The sequence below is a fragment of the Monopterus albus genome, unplaced genomic scaffold (genome assembly GCF_001952655.1).
Source record: "Monopterus albus unplaced genomic scaffold, M_albus_1.0 scaffold29.1, whole genome shotgun sequence".
NCBI lineage: Eukaryota > Metazoa > Chordata > Actinopteri > Synbranchiformes > Synbranchidae > Monopterus > Monopterus albus.
In genome coordinates, this window is record NW_018127909.1 from 657,414 (window position 1) to 668,750 (window position 11,337).

Consider the following 11,337-nt stretch of genomic DNA (forward strand, 5'->3'; position numbering starts at 1 on the left):
AATTAAGCTCCAGGCCCTAGTTTCACTGCTCAGAAAGTCCCCAATTAGGGGCAGTACTTTCCGAAGGTCCAAGAACTACTGGGGCGAGGCCTGCAGTGCTGAACATCACTGATTGGTCGCATACTGTGCAGCATTATACAGTTCAGGTGGCATTCATAACACCTTGCTGCTGAGCATCATGCTTTTACATCAGTATGCTAATTTATTAAATTTTCCTGGGGCTTCAACCCTGCAATTGAGATCCAAATCACCATATACTCAAGGGACTTTTACTCCGGGGAATGTTCTTGGATGTTATAGGAACAAAAGGTACAAGGAACTTTCTGGTGGAAGCACATTTTTTGTAACACCATACCCACAGTATTGTTTAACTGGTAGTCTTCAGCCTCAACTGATGCTGACTCAAGTGACATCATTTGACGTAATATAGCTTTTGTGCAGCGCTAGGCCCAGAAAAGTCTTTATGCAACTTTTTCCACATATAAGTTAGTACTCTCCAAGACCTGTAAATAGATGTTGAAGGGCAAAAATTGATGGATGTCCCAGGCTGCGAATAAATAAGGAGCATAGCCAAAGTTAGCTAAAGAAAGCTGTGTGTCTCATTTTTACACAAAGTAAACAGCTTGATTCTTAATAATGTATGGTTCATTCTTTCAAGGGTTTAATTTACTTTTCACATATATTTTAAATGTGCCACCTCTCTGAATCTGTGGCCCCACCTGGCCACCCAGTCCAAAATTTTCTACATCTGCCGCTCTGTATTTTTCTGTGTCGTGTTTAGAGAAGACACACTCACAGCTGGGCAGAAAGAGAACACAGGATGTTAAGGTTCACTCCATACTGCAACAGTCAGCCAGAAACAGGGAGTGTATGAACGGTTTATTAAATAGCAGAACACAAACTGGCCGAAATGTGAGTCTTCACCACTTTGCCCATGGTCCACTCACTGAAGTCTCAGTTTTACGCTTAAACCAACGTATCAATGTCTGTCGGTTTTCTTGAATAACTTTCAAACTAATAATGATATCAGCATCATTCCAAGCACCAGCAGTAGGTTTTCGTGGTCAAGCAATTATATTATGAGGGTCAAACTATCATGGGAATATAGTTTTTATGGCATTATGGGGAAACTGAGTTGCCCTTGGTAGAGCTCTGCAATCTCTGAGTACTGTCTAGTTGGTAATAACTTTAATGATCTCCTCACTTATCTGCCAGTGTTAGATGGATGGTTCAGTTTTAGAAAACAAAGGGGAAACAGTTTAGTTGAGGCATGTTTGTAGCATTTTAAAATGTACCTATATTAGCGTGAGTATATTGGAACAAAATTAAATCAAAATCTGAACCTGCACTGCAAACAAGCACTTCTCTACACTTCCTCACTAACCACCATAGGTCTGCCCTTGAGAAAGGTTGTGCCTCCCATCCCTTTGTCCTCCCTCCTCCTTTTATTGCTCCATTTCTCACCCCTCCTTCTTCCTTCCATCCAATCGTCTGCCCTCCCTGTGGCTCATCAATATATCAACCACCCTGATTCTCTCTTTAGCTCACTCTCAGAGGCAGTGCCATGTACATTAAATATTTAGAGACAGACAGTCTAGTGCAACAGCCCAGCAACCTCTCCACTGAGGAGTGAGAGAGGCAGTGTCAGCAGAGACCTTTCTCTCTCTCTTTTCCTCTCTGCCACTCTAGGGAGGGGAGTCTCCGGAAGAGTCTAAAGCGTAGGAGAGCCCCATTCCCCCCATAGGTATCACAGAGCGTGTGCTAGGGGTCATCACAGGGTGAATAGTGTGGTCTGAATGTCAAAATGCTATATGGAAATGCAGAGTAGTGAGTGCAGAGGAAGACAGAAAGGGCCACATGGAAAAACAGGAGGAGGCAGCGAGGCGGTGTGTGGTGTAAGTGTGGGAGGAAATATTCAGATTAGGTTAAGCACATTTCCTTTTTTTTTATGTGTGTGTTCAGTTTGAATCTCTTTGGTTTGCTGTGAAACAAACAGAGCAACATGCAGCCGATTACATAGACATTGTTTTTAGCCCTCTTGATTTTTATAACACTCAGTACTTCCTCTCTTTTCTCAGCTCTTAACCCTGAGTGTGTTTCTACGTGCGTGTGTGTGTGTGTGTGTGTGTGTGTCTGTATCTTTTGTGTAAACTCATAGTTCCCAGCCCTGAGTGTGTCTCTTTGTGCATGTGACTGTACCTTTTGTGTAAACTCATTCTTTACCTCCCACACTTGAAGTCATGAGCAGACAAACCAGCATGACAGTGAGAAAAGAAAAGGAATGTCTCTCCCTTGTTCAGGAGTGAACAACAAATTACCTTTTGTGCTCTTGTGTAAGTGCACAACACAGTGGAAGACCCAGTGAAAACAGCTATTAACATTTCTTAATAATCACTTTAACTTCTCAAAAACAAATCTCTTTAGCAGGGATGACTGGCTAATGGCATGGGACTATACTATAATAGTCTATCCCACTGCTAAAACCAAAGCTGTAGCTTTTATTATGGTGAGCTGTTTTAGTCACAATGCAGTTGGACACGTCCCCTCTCCAAAATGCTACAAACATACATAGCCACCCACTACCACAAAGTTGGTATTGACAACAAAATGAATGGAAAGTTAAACCATCTCACTTCACACAAAAGAAAACATTTCTGTTAGTATTACGGAAGTAGAAAAGGAGAAGAAACAGATAAGCCCAAGTACAAATATAAGAATGCAAGTCATTGAGATTGTAGTTCATTTGTACTGTGTGTATGTCTGTTTGTAGAACAACATTCCATTCATTCCTAAAGTGCCAAGCTGGCCAGACTGCACAGTGGCATCACACACAAAGCATACACACACACAAAAACACATGTACACGTCTTAATCAAACTTGTGCCTGCAGAGCCGGCTGGTCAATGTGAGGGAAAGTAGAAGTAGTTATGGTTTGTGGTCCACAGGGCACAGGGGAGAAGACGTTGCAGTGAAAAGTCAGAATAAGGGCAGATATTTGCAAAATATGTTTTGATTTTGTCTTAAAACTGAACTGAATAAAAAATTATCAAGAAAATTTTAATAACTAATATGTTGTAATAGTGACTTTTCCATCATTGTCCAAACCAGCAGAGCATGACTGTACATTTTTGGTTTTCTTGCAAACACTGATTGTCATTAATGGAGTTACAGGAATCAAATCCTCTTGATTAAGGTGATTGGGAACTACTTTGTGAAAAAAACTTTCCTGAAAAAACTAAGCAATGCCAACTCTTTCATGAAGGTATTGCTTAAAGCTTGTTTGTTTTTAAAATAAATTATGGAATCTGAATAATATTGCACAACCACTGCAATAAAAAATGTAACCAATCAAAATACCAAAAATCTGCAAAGTTCATTCTTAGCAGCACTACTGGCATGACTCTTGGGATGGTAGTGATGGTCTCAATTTGTTTGGTTTGCTATGGATTTTGGTTCATATTACCAAAAGCATTAAGCCTACTGACTTTAATAATTGACTGACTTTTCATCTAGCACCATCACATGGTTGACTTTTATTGTTTTAAGCACAAAAGCTTCAACAAGCTTCAATTGAGTTGTCATTAATGTTGGCACATTAAAATCTCAGAATTTTAAACATGCCAACTTCATAACCATAAACATGCAGAATAATGACATTCCCATCATCCACAACTGTACTTTGTGCAGCTTTAGAAAAAGCATGGTGCTTGTCTGCATGCAATTATGTTGATAGCCTTTAACACAAACCATCACAGCTTGCATGCATGTAGACTCTTAGTTATGCTTTTTCTTTCGATTATACCAAACATGATCTGTCTGGCTATGTCTGAAATCACTTCCTTGTTTAGTCACTCACCCTCCTCATGCAGTTTAATATACATTCTGTAGTTTACTCTGTAATGATCAATTAATTGAGATTTGGACTTGTAACACTGGATAGCAGTAAGTGGTGTACATGCTATGGACACTACTTTCTTAATCCCACTGTGATCATTTGTAAGCATAGATTCGGTATCAGGGCTAGTTGATACAATCCTTGAAGTTTGAGCACTATGTATGCTTCACTGTTGGTTGGCGGTCATGAATAACAGCTGCCACTACAACACATCATTGGTTGTGTACCCCAACACCCCTGGGTGTTTTGGTCTTTTATCAGGAGATGCATTTGTTCAAGGCAGGCCCACCATAGAATGATCAGACCTGGGTGTATGCACAGTGGCTAAACTCTAAAAGGTCAGAGATGGTATCTATTCTTTTGAGCCACAGCCAGTGGCTGCGCCTTTCTGCAATGTTCACAAGGCCTTTAATTGCCTACCTGTGGGCTTGTCCTCTAAGGGCAGAGACACACCAAACTGACATAAAAAAGCTAGCAATGATGTAGGCTGACTGTTGCATCGCCTCACTTCCCCTTTGTCTCGGCCAGTCAGGTTGAAAAACTGGCATTTGAACACACCGCAAAAACTACAGCCAATGGCTGACTAGCACGTACTGTATGCGCTGCGCCTGCATAAGAGAAATAACTCCCCTTACCAGCAGGTGACAGTATATGTATTCACCATTCAGAAAGGGAAAGAAGAAGATCTAGAGAGTGGAAATACAAGTATCAACAAAGCAGCTCTTGTTCAACACAGCTGCTGTTTATATCCAATTTTAATCAAGAATATGTCTGATAAGAAGTTGTAAATGACACTGCCATTCTCTGCACTAAATGGGTGAAATCATGAATACTGCAGCAACAGGTTGAATGAGCTTTCCTGAACTGTTCTCTTAGTGTGCATTGATTTGCTAAGCTCAACAGCCAATCAGAGTGGTTCTCTCACAGACAAGGCCCGACCAGCCCCAAGCCAAATAGGCCGAAAGCTGCCAAGAGGATCCGACTAGTGCCAACAGTGTGGGACACACCAGGAAGATAAGTCCCGCCAGATGCTCACTGATGGCCCAACTGTGGCTGACAGCCGACCTTTGGCTAGGTGTGTCACAGCACTAACTTCTACCTCATTCAGGAATTGTGTGTTTGAGCTGGCAAAAAAAAAACATCTCCACCCCACCTTGACTGAACGAATGATGACTTTCCAGCTTCCTTTGCTTCAGCTGTGAAGTCTACATATCACAGCCTCTTCCACTCAGTGGTCTCTTTCATCACATCCTCCCAGGGGATGTACAGCTATACAGTGAAGACATGGGTCTGGTCACAAGCAGGTCTCTGCATTTTTAGATGAAAAGTCAGTGTCTGGCCTACATCAGCCTGCAATTCCCAGATCCTGGCTTCACTGACTGGACATAGATCATGAGGCTGGTCCCCCTCTTCTCCCCTTCCTGTATGAAGCCTAGTAAGCCACCTCCTGTTTCCTAGGGGCCATATCATTGGTGGATATTCTCTTACATTCTAATTCTGTTTTCAGGCACTTCAACATTCCAAGTAATCTCTCTTATCTTGAAAGCATCCCACCAAGCTGATTCTGATTGTGATCTTGTCCATCAACCTTGACTGGTATGTATGGCTATGGCACATCTGGTTGCTTTTCCACGGTGGCGCATGTTCTCCACTTTACCATCCGTTCAGTGTCTTGCCCAAGGACACTTCGACATGTGGAGTTTTTCCTCCCTGCTGTTGCCAAATACTTGCTCAAGGGGGATTTGTTGGGGTTTTCTTTATAATACTGTAAGGTCTTGACCTTAGTATTTAAAGTGCCTTGAAATAATTTGTTGTTGTGATTTGGCACTATACAAATAAAATCGAATTGAATTAGATAATTTGCTCCTAGCACACTGGTATCTGTATGATTTGACACTCAGCCAAAGATTTTGGTGTTCAAAGAGACTGTTCTGTGTTTTTATGTTTTTTGAAAATTACAAAAGACTGGTGAGTTTGTCTGCAGGTGAAAGATCTTCCTTGTTATTTTTAAACATGATTGTTTGCCACTAGATCATTAGTAGAGGAGTGTAAATGAGCAACAGCTGGTGGATAATGATTGGTAGTAAAAATATCCCACTTAAATCTCTAATCATTATTATACTGCTTTTCAGTTTAAAAATCTGACTCAGTTCCTCTGGGGTTTAGGGGTGTAAAGTGTGAAGCAGTTTGTCAGATGAGTTTGTGAAGCTACCGTTAGCTTTAGCTGCTACAGTGCAGAACTGTATAACTAGGGGTCATCAGCCCGATACCAAAAGTGATGTTGTCAAAGGAGACTTGCCAGTAGTTTGTCTGTATAAGTAGTCATCTATGAAGCTGCTAACAATAATTTGCAGGGTTACTCCACCATCCTATTTGGGATTTTATAGGTTTATAGCACAGTCTATCTGATCTAGTTGTGGCCAGTTTGCCACAGTGCGCTTTCTCCTGTCAGAAGCCTAAAATTCCTTGATCTGAGGTGAAAGAAGCAACAGTTGGTTTTCCACAGACTGTGGCTGAAATCTGGAAGGTGGTCTCTCAGTCAAGGGACAGGCTGCACTACACGCGCATAAAAGGAACACCAGTTATTTGACTCACTATTTTGCCCATGGCCAGCAGACACAGTGCTGTGCTCAGCCAAGAACAACAAGATAACAAAACCTTCTCCTCTGTCTACAAGGCAAAGAGAAAGTCAAGATGTTCCAAAAAATCCCCATAGCTTCAGGTCTGGCAGAAGGGGGGATAATGAAATAGTCAAACGTTTTAGCAATAATTTGCTCCCGCTACTGACATGTCATGATCATAAAGCAATGCGACATCTCAGATTTTACATTATGGTGATATATGCTTTTGTTGTTGTGGTTTTTCATTGCATCAATCACAGTTTACTTGGTGATCAAACAGTGTCTTCCAGTACTGTAGCATTTATTCCTAAATTGTCCAATTGATAACATTTGGTTGTTATCGCTATAGTTTTTTCTTTGTCTGCTCAGTTATAACTGCTCTTGGTAACAAAGTTCTTCTTCTTGCTCAAAACAAACTGCAGTTGCTGCAGTACGCTTCCTGCACTTTTAAAGATTGTTCCCTTTAAAGACTGCCAGAAGTCACACACTGAAAGACTAATGTGCTCAATCAGAAATGGAGATCCACATAAGGAATATTTATTTGCAAACAGAGTTTTTAGAAAATGTTTAACATTTCAATTGTCTACTTCAGTCTGTTCTCTGTAGCTTAAATGTGGCAGTGGTGAGAGAAGTAGGAGAACACTGTGGAAAGTCAAGTATATAAATACAGTTTGTAGGCATTTAAATTCATGCTACTGTATACTTCTACTCTGCTACATTTCAGAGCCAAGTTTGTACTTTAAATCCACATTTATTCAGCATAGCTACTAGTTACTTTACAGATGCTTTACTAAAGATTAAACCAGTATCTCTCAACCTTGTAGACTTATACTGTAGCAAGGATTAGAGAAAATACCAAAATGTGTGTAGCAAAACCTGTTTTCCTTTTTGTGTCCCTATAAGCATCACATGACGCCCCAGTTTATTTTTCACAATTTTCTTCAACTCTTGCTTCTTCCCTGTGAAATACTCATTCAAATGACGCAGTGTAAGCGGGAAGTCACTCTTCCATTCAACTGCCTGTATCTTGAAGACATGCAACATCTGGTGATGACATTGGAAACTGTCTTTCCAGAAAAGATCAGCCATTACCAGTCAGTACTCCCAAATGATAGGGGTGGGCGTATCAATCCCAAAAGTATTCATACCACTGATCCAAAGTTTTGCTTTAAGAATAGATTATAGAGGCACTAAGATCTATAACAAAAGCACCCCACCCCCTGTGCATTTACAAAAAACCACTGTAGCACCAATGCACTAAAACAAAGCTCCTTTTTTTTCTGCTGGAACATCACATCCTGACATCACCACCACTGTATCCTGTTAACACAAAGTGCCCTACCACCTAAAACAAACACACCTTAAATCTGCAGCAGACAGTCAAACTGTAAAGTCGAGAGAGGCCATCAAATTCATTGCATCAATAAAGCATTGTTAAACTATTTAACTCCCCTGTATTTAACATACAGGTAACACAAAATAGTAAAATAATAACAATTATAATGTTCAGCAAATCATTTGTATGTTCAGATATAACCCTTTAATAATACCTTTCCTCATAAATCATGATATATTATGCCCCCTTAAGTTCTGCTTTCAACAGTAAAAAGTATCAATTTTGGTATGGATGATCCTAGTCTGGTATTACTTGGTATTGGACTGAGTCCAGATTTTGTGCTATGGCCCACCAGATCACTGATGTTAATGTTAACATGACAAAACCCTCTAGCAGCTGTAGGAATTATGACTCTTGTCTGTCAAGAGCAAAGGAAGACATCATGTGACATCATTATAATGACAAAATGCTGACCTTTAAAAGGGAGATTGCCATTTGTTTTCTGTGTCCTAGCTCTTCACTAAACTTAATCAAAGCATTCCTACAATGAAGGTCCCTTAACCTTGACAAAGTACTTATTTTAATCCAAACCATAATTTTTCCCTAAACATAACCAAGTCAGTTTTGTGCCTAAACCTAGCTAAAACCTAGCCACAAAGTTGTTATGTCACAAAAACAGATTTGTTTTTCAGTAGTGCTTTGTAATATTCTTGGAAGACCTAGACAAATAATGATGTCCTGCTGTTCAGGACATCAGAAAGGAAAGCCCTTCTGTGTGTCATTCTAAATGGCATTTCCGAATGTACATATAATGTAGTTTGTCTTTTAATTTGGCGAACTTGTTGAGATATTGCTTCATATTAAGGGGTCGCAAACAGTACAGTTTGGGAACTGCTGGTCTATGATTTCAAAGCTGGAGATTCCTTATGGGATTGTCTTGACATCATTGATTTCAGGCTTGAAGACACCATAAGAAAAATGTAAAAATACTAATACTGCAGAGGGTCTAAAACACAATAAAGAAAAAGTAACATATACTCTCTTTGAGTGAAGTGGTCTCGATCGCTGGTGCTCAGTCAAGAATCACTTTGAAAATAACCTTTTAACACTGAAACAGAAAACACAAACAAATGGTACCCAATGGAATGGAAGCAGAGATGTATTCAGTTCATGATTTAATTGCCGTGCAACCGGTGTGTGTGCGTGCAAGACCATGTCTCTGTTTGTGTGCAGTGTGAATGGCTGTGTGTGCAAGTACGTGTGTGTGTGTGTGTGTGTGTCAGTGGGATGGTTAGAAAGAGACAAGGGAGCACATATGGCTTGAACAGTCGGGGATGGATCTCAGAACTCCCACATGACATGGCAGATAAAAATAAAAATGGCAGAGAGACATGCTCACACACAGATGGAGGGAGAGAGAGAAGTGGCCTTTACTGTGACATAACACTGAAATAAACCTCACACATTCATGAAGACATGATTCATAATTTTGACCATTTGCGTATGTGAATGTGCATGTATGCCTGTGATCATACTTCCGTGCTGACTTGGTGACTGGGAAGCAGGGTGTTGTGCATGGTTATCCTGATGCAATGTTAAAGCGCTGGTGATTCACAACATTTCAGTCAATCACCAGCCACATGTTTACTGCATTAAAGGTCATATTTCATGTGAAAATATTATTCACATATTGTATTAGATATTTGGTGAGAGGAAGTGAGTCCCATGGCTTTTGAAACTTTTTAAAATGCTCTTATTTGAAATGAAAAACCTCGTAATGTATTATTTCTTTTTTTTTCTTGCATTTCTCTATTACAGGGGATTTTTTTTATCAGCTATTAAAACACTTGTCTGTACTTTTTCTTTTACTGTGGTCTATAAATGAAACTGAAACATTTGTCAGTCTTGCTTAACAGAAACATCACTTTAATGCCTTAAAATGTAAAGTATGTCACTCAGCTGTGTTTTGTTTCAGTGTTTCAAAATAAAACTCAGTTCATCCCCTCAGACAAATGTTACTGAGGTTTGAGCACCCGTTGTCTCTGTGCCTCTGCTTCTTTACTTCTGACCTTCAGCAACCATCACAATATGTAATTATTTTGGCATTTTAAATATCTGATCACCATTATATTTTAAGATTTAATACAGCTGAAAAGGTGCACAGGTAGTTGTGCCTCTGGGATTTAGTTTTATTTTCAGCAATAAATGTTTTTTTTCTCCTTATTTGAATTTTTAAACCTAATGTTTTCTGATGGAAGAGGTGTTAATGACAAATATGTACAGCTTTAAGGGATATATTTTCTGTGAAGCCCATAATTTGAGCTAAACTGCTCAAGGATACAAACCAGCTGCAAGGTGTACAGTGATAATACAGCCACCCAAACAATGCATCACATGAGCAGGAAGGATATCAGCACTTAATACATTTGATATGTCATCACGATCAGTTTCTGCTAAAGCTCTTTAAGCTATGATTCATCAGCCACAGAAACGTATTTCAATCAACACACCAAAGCTTCTCTCATTCTTCCCTGGAACTTTTTCTGACCAATATTTCACCATTCTGAGAATATTATCTAAATTTAGAGAAATTATGTCAATAAATGTGACCTGAGAAAACTGTTTGTGGTTGTCACATGCACACTGGTATCTGCTGAGCAATTTTATTATAACTATAGGTCAGTAAAATTGTGATAGGGTCCCTTTACAAAAAGACTTGTAGTATAGGTACTGGCGTTAAAATGTATACACTCCAATCTACTTGATCTATTTTAGGATTGTAATGAGCTCTAATGTTAATGCCATTTTAGTAGTTACATTTACTTGTATTATTATTATTAATAAAAGTGCTCTATTATTGGAGTTGTGATTATTCCTTGGAATCTTATTTGTGTTGCTGCTGACTTGTTGGTTTTCATTTGTTTCTTGTGTGAATTGCACAAATGGAACTCTATTTTGCACCTAAACAAACACACACATAGATATATATATACAGTATATGTATCTATATATATATAAATATATATACACTGTAGCGTCCCGCAGGACACAAGGAAGACAACCGTGAGTGCCGACGAATAGTCGCTTTTTAATTAACTCCACACAACCAGTTATTGTTGGCCGTAACCACGCCAAAACAACAACCCAACAACACCAATAAAAAAAATTAACAACCTGCTAACACCCTCTGTAGCTTAAATCCCCTCCACCCTTCTCTCCCTCCTGCTCTCACACCTCTTAACCCCTGAAGCTCCACACCCATCAAGGAACCATAACAATTTAGAACATCATAACATGTCAAGTGAAGGATCACGAGCAGGGTGTGGGTTCAGGGGTGGCGAACTGCCAGGATGAACAGTTCGCGCATCTGGGTGTGTGGTTGACACATTTCTCCAGAGCACTGGTGCGGCCAGGCATTGCCTCGGTATGGGGCCAACCTGTCCCTGTGGAGAGCCACTCGCCGCCCCCTAGGCGGCAGCTGGACC